This window comes from Stegostoma tigrinum, chromosome 24, assembly GCF_030684315.1.
Source record: "Stegostoma tigrinum isolate sSteTig4 chromosome 24, sSteTig4.hap1, whole genome shotgun sequence".
NCBI classification, from domain to species: domain Eukaryota; kingdom Metazoa; phylum Chordata; class Chondrichthyes; order Orectolobiformes; family Stegostomatidae; genus Stegostoma; species Stegostoma tigrinum.
Window position 1 is genome coordinate 23,390,672 of NC_081377.1, and position 15,496 is coordinate 23,406,167.

A 15,496-nucleotide genomic window follows, 5' to 3' on the forward strand; every position below is an offset into this window, starting at 1 on the left:
ACTGGTACCTCTTAGTCTTGAGAAGGTGCACCAGGAAATTACCCCTGGTGGAGCCAAGAACCTTGATCCATCCAGTGGGCAGCCTGATTGGACCATAATTGCAACAGGGCTCCTGAAAAATGCCATGGGGTTGTTGCTTCCACTCTCTAGTGTGTGGATGTGTTCACAAACATTCCATCCAATGTGAATATGAAGAAAATAGAATGCAATTCTTCCAAGAGAATTGTTAGAACCTTCACAGGTTTTTTAAAATTTTTATTTTATTCCTTTTTCAATTTTGGCTTGGAACTATAAACTGGGAACCGTGAGCTTAATATAACTTTTGGATTGTGGGTAACAGCTTGTGTTAAAAGGAAAACAGGCTGAACAAACTTTTGTTTATTCGTTACACCAAGTTTATTCTACCTCAAAAGGTTCTGCAAATGCATGTCACACTAGAACACCACTAGGCTTAAACAGATCACAGCTATTCATAAGGCCAGTACCTGGGAATTGGTTCCAGGAAGTCCAGAAAAGTCCTCCTGCTCAAGCAGAAGGCAGAGTTGAATGGTAATTGTGACCTCGCAGAGGAGATGGTCAGTCTGTCAGGGAGTAGTCAGAGTTTGAGTTGGGTTTTGGACTGTTTTCTGTGAGAAAAGGAATCAGACTGTTGATGCTGCAGCATGAAGATTTGAAAGCTCTCTAGCTAACCTCCTATGGGCAGCTCTTGGAAGCTCAGAGAATAGAAAACTAAGTTCTAAGTATTACTATCTCCATCTGAGTGAATTGTAAAGATGACCATGAGTTGATATCTTCCAGAAAATCAACCAAGAGACCATTATCTTTGCCTGTGGAACAACGTGTCTTGAAAACCAGTTTTGTAATCTGACCAGTTTTGTTATTTTCTTTTATTTATCCCTTAACTGTACTTGTCTATCTGTCTGTCTGTTGTGCGAATTGGGTTGAAAACAAAGTTGTTCGTGATTAAAGTGTAAACCAATTGGATTACTTTGTTGTTGAATTTTGCTTTGCTATTGTTGCTGTATTTTTAAGAAATTACTAAGTCTTTTATTTTAGTTTCAAACCAGTATCCAGATTTGATTATTCACAAAGTGTCGAGTTGGTTTTTTAAAAAGTCTGTTTGAGGACTGTTAGATTCAATTCTGAGAGTCTTTGAATGTTTTAAATTTACTGTGTTGTAAATACAGAGATAGAAAGATTGATATGCCATGGTCGTCTATATTTGTGTTGTAATAGTGCATGCAGTCTCTTGTTATATATGCTCTGTTTAATTGTTGGATAAAACCAGGATTAAATCTACATTCTAGAGATAATAGCAACTACCAAAGCTGGAGAATCTGAGATAACAAGGTGTAGAGCTGGATGAACACAGCAGGCCAAGCAGCGTCAGAGGAGCAGGAAAGCTGACGTTTTGGGTCAAGACCCTTCTTCAGAAATGGAGGAGGGGCAGGGGATTCTGAAATAAATAGGGAGAGAGGGGAAGGCGGATTGAAGATGGATAAAGGAGAAGATAGTTGGAGAGGAGACAAGCAGGTCAAAGAGGCGGGGTGGGAGCCAGTAAAGGTGAGTTTAGATGGGGCGCTAGGGAGGGGATAGGTCGGTCCAGGGATAATGGACAGGTCAGGGGGGCAGGATGAGGTTAGTGGGCAGGGGATGGGGGTGGGACTTGAGGTGGGAGGAGGGTATAGGTGGGAGGAATGGTTAGGGAGGCGGGGACGAGCTGTGCTGGTTTTGGGATGTGGTCAGGGAGGGAAGATTTTGAAACTTGTAAAGACTACATTGATACCCTTGGGTTGCAGGCTTCCCGAGTAAAATATGAGACTCTGCTCCTGCAGCTTTCGGGTGGCATCGTTGTGGCACTGCAGGAGGCCCTGATGGACATGTCCCCCTCCAACTCCTTGGACAACATGTCCATCCTGGGCCTCCTGCAGTGCCACAACAATGTCACCCGAAAGCTGAAGGAACAGCATCTCATATTTTGCTTGAGAACACTGCAGCCCAATCTTGACTCCGCTTTAATTATGTTCAGGGCAGGGAGTATCAATGTATCAATGTAGACTTCACAAGCTTCAAAATCTCCCCTCCCCCTACTGCATCCCAAAACCAGCCCAGCTCGTCCCCACCTCTCTAACCATTTCTCCCACCTATCCCCTCCTCCCACCTCAAGCCCCACCCCGATCCCCTGCCCACTAACCTCATCCTGCCTCCTTGACCTGTCCATCCTCCCTGGGCCAACCTATCGCCTCCCTAACTCCCCACCTACACTCATCTTTACTGGCTCCAACTCCGCATCTTCAACCTGTCTGTCTCCTCTCCACCTATCTTCTCCTTTATCCATCTTCTATCCGCCTCCCCCTCTCACCCTATTTATTTCAGATCCCCCTTCCCCTCCCCCATGTCTGAAGAAGGGTCCTGACCTGAGATCTCAGCCTTCCTGCTCCTCTGATGCTGCTCGGCCTGCTACGTTCATCTGGCTTTACGCCTTGCTCTCTTAAATCTACATTCTTTCAGTTTTCCTTCTGAGGATAATCAAAAGATTTTGGCTGTATCTGTCCCTTTAGAGCTTATTTACTTTCTAAATTAAATTTTAAATTTTTAAAAATCAATCACTTCATTTTACAGTTGGCCCAGGATAACTCTAAATTAATTGATCCTTCCTGTTTCAGGCCCAGCTGTCTTATTTGTCACCGTGTGAAGTAAGGCCGTAAAAGAGGATGAGATGGTTGCTGCGACACTGAATGTGAAGAGAACTGGCCCAGTTGTAGAGTAATTTGACGTTGCTGTTTTATTCTGGGCTGCACAGCAGCGGTCAACTTTGGCTGCTTCATTCACAGTCGGTACCAACACATTTCACTTTAATGATCTCCTTCCAAAATGCATTTTGTTTATTTTTTGATTTTGCATGAAATCATTTTAAAACACAGCTGCTCTAGACCTCTGCAAGTACTTTACTGTAGCCCGGTGACAGAGGGCACATTTTTCCTTCCTCTGTGTGGGTAAACATTACACTTCGTATGAGCCCGTGGTAACACAGCCAAGACCAGGAACTTGATTTCGAGAAAATTACAAGGCTAGATTCATAATTGGAAATGCATATCCTTTAATTTCTTACTGCAAATATATCATTTTGTAACTGTGAGAAGTTTAAAATTGTCATAATAGTGGCTGTGGGGATTTCAGTGACAGATATCAATGACTTAATGAAGGATAAGCCCTGAATACCTATTACAATTTATTCATTTGGTTCATGTACAAATTAAATGACCGTAGGGATAATACTGCTGGTTTATCATTTAGCATCCATTATTTTCAAGAATAAGTTACAGATTCTGAACCAAAGGTGTTTTCTACATGTTGGCAAATAAATCAAAAAAACAGTTCAAGTGAAATGAGGTCATTGATAGAATTTGTTTGTTATCATCTACTGCACTTATTTCAGATTAAAATCTTAAGTTTCATGCTTTTTAAGAAAACAACTCTGCGCTGCCTCTTGGTCCATTTCATCTCTCTCTCTCTCTCATTTGTTTCTCAAATATTAATTCTGAAGGAGAGTAATAGGTGAAACCATCCTGGCATTGCTGGTTGTTGCCACAAAATTCTGTTTGTCTCCCACATTTTATAAAATAAATCGAGGTCAACTCTTGCCTTGATTTTCTCATTAAACCAAACAACATTGCATGCACTAGGGATTTAAACTGTAATCCTAAAGATTTATATCCATCTTATTTTCTTCATTTCATTGAGCTCGGGGTAACGTAAAGAAGCTATAATTCAAATGACCTCCCAAACAGGTCAATCCTTAGCTTTGTGAGTAAAATTAATGTTCTTATCTAAATAAGAACATATTCTTTATCGGTATGCCTGAAATTATTATTTTTTAAAAATGCCTCTTCACACAATGTCTCAGTTGTTCAATTATTTGTCATCTCTTGTGCTAATCTTGCCTGTAGTCCTCAACCTCCACCTCAACCCAGTTCCCCCACTTGATAGTAAAACACCCAGGTAAATTGCATCTAGCTCATGTGCTTCCCACTATGGTGATGCTGACAAAAGTTAAAGTCACCATAGTCTTTCCAGACCATAGGGCTGCTCTCTCATTAGAGAGAGATGACTGATGGTGCTTTAACCTGTGTGAGTAGACATGTCTCAAGGTGAGGGCAAAGGTTGAGATGGGCAGCCTGTCATAGAAGCTTCAGCCAGCATGGGAATTGAATCAATGCTGTTGGCATCACGAACCAGTTATCCAGCGAAATGAGTAAACTGACCCCTGAGGGTGACACGAGGATAACTGAAAGCTCAGTGCTAAATAGTGGAAGCCTAGCTAGGATCTATAATTCACCTTAAATAACTTTTTTTTTCTTGTTCTTTTCCTCCTCTTCAACCGTGAAATCATTCCCCCTAAGATAACAAAGTGTGGAGCTGAATGAACGGTCTAGGCCCGAAACGTCAGCTTTTGTGCTCCTAAGATGCTGCTTGACCTGCTGTGTTCATCCAGCTCCACACTTTGTTATCTTGGATTGTCCAGCATCTGCAGTTCCCATGATCACAAATCATTCCCCTGTTTATTTTCCAGATTTGTATTGGATTGAAGCTAATGTGCATTCAGCCATAGCGAAATGTTAGTAGTAGAAAAAGAAACAGTCAGTTCAATTCACACTTTAAGGCAGCTTTTGGTGAGATGGTGTCAGTGTGGCAACGGTAAGCCTCTACTCTGCCAATATGGACTAAACAAGATTGGGTTTGAAAAGCCCCGATTTTGCAGAAATATAGGACACACTCTAAGTGACAATTACATAATTTTATTATAAATTCTATCTTTTAAATGAAATGAACCAGTGCTTTAGAAGTGGTCCAGAAAGAGTCTGGAAAAAAATTGTCAGATTTAGATTTCCTTTAGATGTGAATGCAAGCAGTGTAAGGAAATGACATTGGAACTGAATGATGAAATGCTTTCAGTTTAAAACATCATTCTGCTGAGGATAACATTCAGCGAAGTGAACCTTCACAAAAATGATCACAAATCGACCAGATGCTAGGAAAAGGTAATTATATTTAATTCCGTGCAGAATGGTGCAGTTACCAAGTACATCCACTGGACAGATGTTGCACACAAAATATTGTTATCTGCAGGCATCATTTTACAAAAGAAGCTAAATGAAGTCATTGATGCAAATGATGGTGAAAGGCAGCGATATTGTAAACTATTTTCCAGATCAAAGTCATTTTAATTATACTTCCTGTGTCAGCCATGACAGTTTAATCAGTTTAAACCATTCAATCCTACAACCAGACAATTATGCACCTTAGCAAGTTCAGCATTGACAAATAGCATCCCAGGAGGGCTGGTAGATATGCACAGATGTGAAAAGAAAGGAAGATAGATTCTCAATGTGACTGGCATGTAATTTGCTTCAAGAATGCCTTGCAAGAGTGGATGCTGCAACTATTTTTATTTGCACCAGAGATATGAGCATTGATGGTGAGGCCATCCCTAATTGCCCTTGAAAAAATAGCAGCCGGCCACCTTTTTGAGCCATAGCAGTTAGTTTCTGTGCAGAGTGCAGGTAGGAATCAGTCACATTGTATGGTTCTGCTCATGGCTTATAGGCCAGACCAGGTAAGGATGATCAAAGGTTTTGTTAAATAAGCATTAGCAGATCAGATGCGATTTTACCACAACCCAGTAATTTAATGGTTACCATTACTGAGACTGGCTGTTTAATTCTATATTTATTAATTGAATTCAAATTCCAACAGAAATTAGGGTTGGATTTGAACCCTTGACCCAAGAGCATTAGTCTAGGACCTTTAGCTATTTAATCTATTGACATAACCACCACATCATCAGTCTGTAGGAACCAACAGGTGAATTCTCTTTACTGCCAACAAGAGGAAGAAACGTGCTTCAGAGATTAAGAATGGCAAGTGAATAGACAGGGTTAGTAGCAGGAGTACAGTGCCATTGTCTTAGATGCAATGCTGGAAATTTAATGACTGAACCAGATCAGGAAAGCTGCTTGCAACAGTCCTTTCATGGACATTTTGACGTGCATCCTGCAAATTCCACCCATGTCCCGACCCTCTCCCTTTTCCTTCCCGAGCCTTCTACTACTCATTGCGCCCACATCAGCTTATCTTACATAGATACCTTCAGCACATGCTGCAGCTAAAGAAGGTTCAAAGAGTTCAAGGCAAAATCATCTTGGCAGCACCCTGAGGATCTTGCACCCACACGTGATCATTTTCTTTAAGCTGTTGCACATGAGTTATTCATTATGATGGTAGAAACTCTTGTATATAACAGAAGCCAGGATGATCTGAAGATACCCAGATTGCTACCAGTCTCCATTCGATGACTCATTAGCCTGTGGAATACCGGCCGGGGTTGCAATGCTGAGTGCCCATTCAATCTGACCAGCCATTTCACTGGCATGAGATACAGAATTGAGAGTTGCCAATTACATTTTGTGTGATGCGCCTGTTGTCAGCAGAAAGTAAATTCTGTAAATATCTCCTGCAGCCCCCCCAAAGGAGTAGAGGTAAAGGAGCTGAAGGTGATGGCTGCTTTGACAGTTGCTTTGAGAAAGCTTGGCCAACAGGTCATCTTGTAATATAGGCATAGCCTCCTGTGATTTACACCACTGCCTTCATCCCCTGGCTCCTGCGGAGTAGCAGGTCAGTGAGCTGCTTCTGCTGTTGGTGCTGGTGTAGCTCATCTAATTCCTCATCTAAGGTCCCAGAACAAGCTACATAAGCAACTCACACAGCTGATATTTCACAAAAGAGGAGAGTAGATCAAATACACAAAGTGTCAGATTCATGGGCTAGAAATTATAGACATTGAAAATATTTTACAACAGGTTAGGAGAGACCTGGTTTGGGTCAGAAGCAAATATATTTGCTCTCCTAGAAATGAGTTTTTCTTTTCCAGAGCTCAGTAGAAAAGTTTAACTTGTGCAACTTCCAGATCAGGGATGTTTGTTTAAAAATCTGCAGCTTATTAGAAGCTGAAAGCACCTAAGTTCTCAGTGTTGCAAGTATTAATTTAAGATGCTTCCTGGTAGGAAGTGGACAAGCACTCACCCATTAACCTTCCTTAATCATTCTCTGGGCCCCATGCCTCTGAAGCCATTCCTGGAGAGCTGGTAAGTTCCAGCCATGGGAGTACATTTTTGTTTGTCTGGTGATTTTCATACTTCACTTAAATGTTATAGGAGTAGCACTTTTTAGATTCTTGATTATATTCATTATAACAAATGCAGATATTTGTCTGAATGTAAACTAATGGAGTAAACATTGTTCTGTATTAATTTTGCATTTTACATTTTCTGTTATGTATCTAAATTTGTCTATGCTGTTCACCTTTCCTAGTATAGAGAAGAACTGAAAGCAAACACGTCTGGTAATATTGGCTATAGCTGTGTGATATAGCTATATCACACCTGATAGTATGAATCTAGCGGGACAGCAAGCTATTTGATATCCTTTTCTAATTATTGGGAGGCTCTCTGGATTCTTGTGGTACATTGGTAGTGCCCATGCCTTTAAGGCTGGAGTGCCAGGTTCAAATTGCACCTGCTTTAAAGCCATCAAAAGACATTCCTGAACAGATCGATTTTTCTTTTTATAAAAGGGTGATGCTGCAATTCTGTTTGACATTAATTTATAAAGGAGTGCGTGAAATTACTGCCTGAGGAATTATCTGTCGTCTCCTGTCCTATAGCTCTGATGCCATAGGGATTTTTAATGGAGGTGTTCAAGGAAAATGCAAGGGAAAGGAGAAACATAATCACTTGCAAGAAAAGAATATTTGCAGATTTTACTCGTTCGTTGCAGTTATATGCTCACATTGACTATCAGGAATGCCTCAATACCCATGATAAAGTGTTGTGTTTCAGTGAGGCTTGCAGATGTGAGTAGAATTTCTGAACTAAATCACGCCACTTTCAGACTAGCTCATTATACGTTGCTGTACAACACCCAGATTTTTGTTTAATATTGTGTTCGTGTAACTTTAAAGCAAACACAGCTTTAGATTCTTTCACACACTGAAAAATGCTGTGTCATGGTCTTGAGGTTATTATTGTTTTTAATACAGAATATGAATTTTAAAGATACTCCAGTGATATCCCTGCATTCATGTGGCTTACACAACATCAAATTTCATTCCCAGAATAATTTTCACAGAGATAACATCCCAGGGTGTTTAATAATAGAAATAATAACAATTATTTTTTAACCTACGTGGATAAGCTTTTTAATCAGCGAGGTTTGAAAATTAAAATCCAGCTCCAACCATTTTTGAACTAATAAGCATTCTCTTCTCTGCTTTTTCTATATGTATTAGTGTTCCCCGTCCAACTTTGGCTTCTTGCATGTCAGTCCTGATGAATACAAGATATTGAGCTTGTCTTCGTTTTCAATGGGTAAATACATTTTTGTCACTCAGCTATGGAGGGAAATAACAGGACTGATGGCTAAAAGCAAGCAGGTTTGAAGGAGCAAATGAAAGGAGACAGAAGTAGGCGGAGAGCCAGAGGTGGGTGACGCAGAGTTTGCAGAAACTAGTACAGACAATATCAGTGATGGAGAGGACATGTAGGAAGAAGCTCATCTCAAGGTCAAAATACAATACAATTATGAACTGTTTGACTTGTTTTGATGGATTTTGTGACAGGGACCTAAGACAATGCTTTCTGGTCTTTCCAAGTTGGACGAGATTTCTGTTCATCCAGTGTTGAATGTCAACAAGCAATGTAACAAATTAGACACAGGAATGATGGTGTTGGGATAAAGCTGATGATCCCTTGAACAATTATGCAACCTGATCTTGTATTTTTGGATGATACCACTGATAGGAGGCTTGCAAGTGGTCAATAGAAAAAGGTGGCCATTATAAAACCTTGGGAAGATCCTGACATATTGAAGTGGATGTAGCATGAGTTTCCTATGTAGGTGGTATTTTGGATACAAGGTAGATGAGAAAGAAAGTGGGCAACACCAGATCCACTCATCTGAACAATGATGGAGAAACATTGGAGGAGGATGCTGTGTTCAACTGTGTCAAAGACCGTAGACCAGTCAAGAAGGATCAGGGGATAGTTTACCATATCACAGTTACCTGTGAGGTAATTTACAACTGCAATAAGCCCATTTTCATCACTGTGGTGAGTGTGGAAACCTGATTGGAAATATTTAAATATGGAATTAGTGTGAAAGCTAGGCAATGAGTTTTGAGATCACAGCGTGTGCAAGGAGCTTGGAGAAGAAAAGGTGTTTGGAGATGAAGCAGTTGGTTACAAGAGTGGAAGACTAAAGGGTGGGATTTTGAAGAGTCTGGTGATGAAGGTTGGTTTGGAAATAAGACAGATGAGTAACTGAAGAGAAAGTATTTTTTAGCAATGTTGGTGGGGTTTCGAGGGTGGAGGTGGGCGGGAACAAACGTTGGGTGGTCAAACTGCTTGTTCAGGATAGGGTTAATGGAGCTGGAGAAGAAGCATGTTGTATAAGGGTGTGAGGATCAAATAGGGAGCTGAGGAGTGCCTTAAGCACCAACCACTATGATGATGCTATTTGGTCTTGGTAGGAGAATAGCTTATGATCTTGAATCAGTAAGATCTTCCATTGATTCCTCCTTATAATCTCTGCAACAATGTCAATTCTAACAGTGTAAATTGTATGTTGTTGCTAACATGTAACAAACAAGATTTTGTTTAAGACAAACATCTCCTATTGTTAGTCTAATGAATGGTTTTCCTCTCCCCACCATGTCAAGTGGACATGTAGATACCTAATTTGAAAGAGGATGGTGACGGAAAATCTGCCCCTTGGTGAGCAATGGTGGAGACAGCCTCCTCCAGCACAGTGGTCCGCAATGAAGACTGCTCACACAACATACTGCTCATGGATAAGAAAAGCTAAGGTAGCACAAAGGCTAGGGAAAGAGAGGCAAGCAACAGACGCAGACCAAGCAGTGTTCATCCAGCTCTACACCTTGGTATCTCAGATTCTCCAGCATCTACAGTTCCTACTATCTCTCAAGCAACAAATACTGCTGAACGAATGGCCTTGATGTTTCTGACAGAGAAGATCCTTAAACCTTTTTGGCTGGAGGACTTTTAGCAAGCAAAGATTATGTTTTACCTCGCCCAGCAAAATCTGGCAATGAATGGTTTGAACCATTTTGACAGTAGTGCAGGTTTTCCGAGAGGAAGACCTTGCTTTATCACACGTAAATCTCATCATCCAATCAGGATAGTGTGGTGTTCATTTGTTCTGTGCTTAACTATGAGTCTGGTGACTGATCTACACTCACTGTGGTTTGCTGATTGAGCCTGAATGTAGATTCAGAAGAAAACAGACACCACAGAATTACTGTCCCCCAACACAATTCAAATCTGCACTCCTTGGAGAGACATGGTTAATCTGTTATTTGGATGGATGGACTAATTATAATCTTCTACCTTGTCGACTTTGTGAATAAATTCACAATTGACTTCCATTTGACCATACACTATGAATTGCTGTTCCAAAAGCCCCAGAGTCGGGAAACAGGAAATGTGCAGGCTGAACCTTTTATTCCTGGATTATTAGTTTTTGTCTTTTAATGAAAAAGCTGTTTGTTTCTGTGTATACAGCAACATATTAAATACTGTTGACGGTGTTCCTGGGCTGTTGTTTTTCCCTGAGGTGGTTTAGGGACTTTGTAAGGTTGTCTTGTCCATGAAGCAGGCAGTCAATTAATATCAGCAAAAGCCTCGCTATGAGCATGAAAGGAGGCAGACTGGATTTTCCAGACAGTCTCTAAACTCCCTACATGGCAGTGTCAGGTTAACTGGGCATCCAGCAGCTTGCCTGAAGATCAATACTCCAGAAATGCCTTCGGGTCCAGCTCGGGTATGAGTAACTAAAATGTGACCTGTATAGCAATTCCACTCCCCCACCACACACAATGTCAGCCTGCGACCCTCTTATATTTTAATTTAAATTGATGAGATGGTGCCTCCATGTTGAAGCACACCATAATTTAACTTTCCTGCAGCCTGCTACTCCCGTCAAAAGGACTCTGGTTAGCTGTCTTGGTTCAGGAGCTCACCTACCACCCTTAGAACATAGAACATAGAAAAGTACAGCACAGTACAGGCCCTTCGGCCCACGATGTTGAGCCGTGGAATATTCCTAATCCAAAAATGAAATAACCTAACCTACATTCTCCTCAATTCACTGCTGTCCATGTGCATGTCCAGCAATCGCTTAAATGTCACTAATGACTCCGCTTCCACGACTACCACTGTTAAACTATTCCATGTGCTCACAACTTAATTGAATAGGAACGATTCTCTGTGCCAATTAACAAAGTGCCTCCATGAAAAGCACAGATTAGTGACTACTTCCCACGTGGGGAGTTTCGAGAGCTGGAAACAGCCCAATTCCTGTTTCCTGGCCAGAAGTAAAAGTTCAGCAAATTGTCTTTTGAATGCCACTCCTAGAAAGATGTAACACTGAGACTGAAGAACTAAAGACTTTTTAACATCTTTGATTTGCTGTAGGTTATAATGTGAAATACAGGTTACAAATATAGCCTGATGACTGAGGAATATGGAAGGTCATGCTTCAGAAAAAATAAAAAGCTGTCTAAATTATATCGGCCTTTCATTTTGAGTATAAAAATGCAACTGAACTGAGAGTGATGAATGAAGAAGTAAAACTGGAGTGTTCACTCGTTTAACAATATCCATTCATTTAGTGAGAAGCTAAGATAAATGATCAGTGGTTGGAAAGCTGAAAAGATCAGTTTTGTTTCCCTGGATTTATAGATACAAAATGTAGTTATTCATTTCATTTACAGGCTTGCCTCTGAAGACATGTCTGAACATGTGTGAGTAGCATTGAGATTCCAATTCAAAAGACTTTCCCATGATACCAGAACTTAAAAATCTCAATTCCAGTGATACCTATGAAACTTAATGTTGGGTATCAATTGTTTCAAGAAGCTTCCTTCACCCCAGCTACCCCTCAACGCCTTTACATACATGCAATGAGTGCAGTCATGATTATACCATAGACACTAATGTGACTGCATTCATCCCTAACCTGTGAATCTCATTCCTGTGTAATTATCATTGTTGCCAAATCCACTTGACTCAGTGGAGCATATTCAGCTGTAGGAAGATGGTTCTGTGAATGCCAAAAAAGTCAGCACATGAAAAACTGTATCCCTCCTTTTTGCCTGTGTGGGATCTTCAAGAAAAATTAATAAGTCACTGGATGGATCAGCCATTTAAAACTGAAAGGGGGCTTCATTTTTTATTTCAAAAAAACATACTTTATTCATACATTAGTTTAAAAAAAGGTCCGTGTAGACTTTATAGAAAATTCAGCAGAATTTTGACGTATCCTCATTAGTTTCAATCCAGATGCAAAACAAAGGTAGCTTCTGAACATGAATTGAAATATTTACATTCCCATTAAAGCAATGAAGGGATCTCAAAATGTAACAGGCCCTTTTATACTTTGGCTGGAGGGTCTGAGGTGGTATTTTACAGCCCTGGTAAAGGCAGATAATATAAGTTTAATTTGTGCCTACTGACCGCAAGGCAGGCTGGAGTGGGAGAGGTGGGGGTGGTGTCAGCAGGATACAATGTCATGAGCAGTCAGTAGTGCTTAAAGGCGGGTTTCATGATTTAAAGTGACCATGCAACTCTGAAAGAAAAAGTGCCATGTAGTTACAGCTGGAGCTGGGATTTGTGCAGGAAGTGAATATGGCCCATGTTGAATGTGGGTGCAGTAACAGTATTTAAAAGACATTTGGATAATGTCTACAAAATCATGAGGGGTATAGACAGGGTGGATAGCAAAAAGCTTTTTCCCAGAGTGGGGACTCAATTACTAGGGGTCATGAGTTCAAAATGAGAGGAGGAAAGTTTAAGGGAGATATGCGTAGAAAGTTCTTTACACAGAGGGTGGTGAGCGCCTGGAACGCGTTGTCAGCGGAGGTGGTAGACACAGACACGTTAGCGTCTTTTAAGACATATTTGGACAGGTACATGGATGGGCAGGGGGCAAATGGACACAGATCATTAGAAAATAGATGACAGGTTAGACAGTGGATCTTGATCGGCGCAGGCTTGGAGGGCCGAAGGGCCTGTTCCTGTGTTGGAAAAAAAAGAAAAAAAGAAGTGCATGTAAAACAAAATTGGAGGGACATCAGCCAAGCGCAGGTAAGAGGGGATAATTTAGTTTGGGATTATGGTCAGCATGGGCTGTTTGGACCATAGGGTCTGTTTCCATGTTGCATGACTATGATAAATACAGAATAATGGCACAACAGGGCAGAGATTGAGCACCAAGGTTTACAAGCATAACACTGGATTTCCTGTTGATTGAGATGTAAGATAGGAGAGACATCGTGTATCCACGCCAGGCAAGAATAGTACACACACTTGCTAAGATGGTATAGTTCTTGAAGGTTATTCAAGTGTTAAACTTTGAAGATCTGGATGCCGTGCTGAACCATGGGTAATGACCTCGCCTGAGTCATTTTCAGTTGTAATATTCAACATATCAAACCATATCAGTAGCTTCAGACAAACCTCAGTACATCAGATTTTCATCACTCACTACCAAATCAGGGCTCATACCTGACATTAATATACTTCACTGCACTGTCACACATTTTGCCCTGCTACAAGCCTCACAGTGTCATCTCACGACCTGCCGACTGCTCAAACATGATTGACACAAGCTAAATATACAAGACTCACTGATTTCCTGCAAGATCAAAGGAACAAGGTGGGGGAATGAGGTGACACTGCTCAGGTCAGCTTAAAGTGGACATTATGTGGTCACTTATGGTTAAATTGGGCTCCTAGTGCCTCACCATCCTGACACCCTCCCAAAGTGCAGCTGAAATTTCAGCCACAAAGGGTGCATTCTAGACTTCACACCTTAATACAAGGCTCCATTTTCTACTGTGCCTGGATCACATTTAGGTTACTGTTATTTTGTCTGAATTAATTGCTGATTAGGATTTATTAAAATTCCATCTGTTGTAAGCCAACAGTATTGAATCTAAATTTCTGCTGTACTGCAAATTCATTCCTGTGCTCAGACAACCTTATTTAAATGGATATGTAATTCTTTACCTTATGGTTTCCCTCCTGTCATCTTAGGAAACAAGCTAAATTAGCAATTTTTTTCCCCAAGTGGAAACACGTGTAGTTTTTAAAATTACAATAGGTTTACATTTATTGGGTTCCTCTCTTTTCCTTCTCATGTTTGGACTGTGTTTCCTCTGGGAGCTTTAAGTATCTGCAAATTCACATTATTCAGCATTTTTTGCAGCCTGATTGAAAATCATTGGTCCCCTGAATCTGAGAGGTGCCCATCAAAACACCAGGCTTCAGAACAATCTATAAAATAGAATAAATTTCCTTCACAAAATCCATAGTGCACATTGAGAAATTCAAAACAAGTCTTTTTCAATTTTTCTGAAATCTATTAAAATCTTTTCAAAACTGTATATTAAATAAGCTGAAGGCTGCTGTCAGATATCACAATATGTATCTCTTCTGTAAACAAAATCTGTTTCGAGCTCAATACTTTACAAAGCCCTGGGGGGGAAGGAAGCAGCCATTAGAGAACGGAACTACAAATTCTAACTTTTAAATATAAAGTGTCGCTCATCTACATCTTTCTGTAAAAATCTGTCTAATTGAGAAAAGGTGTTTAATCAAACCTGCAATGTCGTTGAACGCACTGGACTATAAAACTAGACTGGACAACCTGGGACTGCTAATAGTTCATGACACATCGTCTGCTTTGTGGCAATTGAAAGGTCTGTTTTGATGTACATGCTGACGTTAGTTTTCAACAGAAGATGCATATAGTTGACTTTCATGTTCAATTCTCTGTGTAATTGCCTTCTCAATGCAATGTGCTCCTCTGATCTTGAATGTGATTTCACAATAGGTCCAGTATACCACCCTATCAATGACTAACTAAGGCAGCACAAAACAAAAGGCAAAACCTAAACAAAAAAGAAAGATCTGGTACAACAGTGTCATTTCTAGAATTTGAGGAATTACAGAGAATATCATTCAGTCCTTCCAGCCAATTCCATCATTCTATTAGATTATGGCTGATATGAACTCTAATCTCCTACCTAGAGAAAATATATTATAATCATAAATCTATTGGAAGGTGAATTTCCACTACCTATATTGACAAAAGCAAGCTTTCAAATTTAAATTCTAAATGGCCAAACGCTAACTTTAAGATCATGATCCCCTTGTTCCAGATTTTCCTTTGGGAGGGAATATTTTCCAGGTTAACTAAATTGACAAGCTTGTGAAAATGTGATAGTGATGCATCATTAACCCGAATCTGTTGGATGTGATGCTGAGAGGGCATCAAGTGCGTGCTCCCTGCAGATGAATGTGATTGCCAATGTTATGCATGCTGTTAAATGGTGGAATGCCTTAGCAGTGGATCCAAC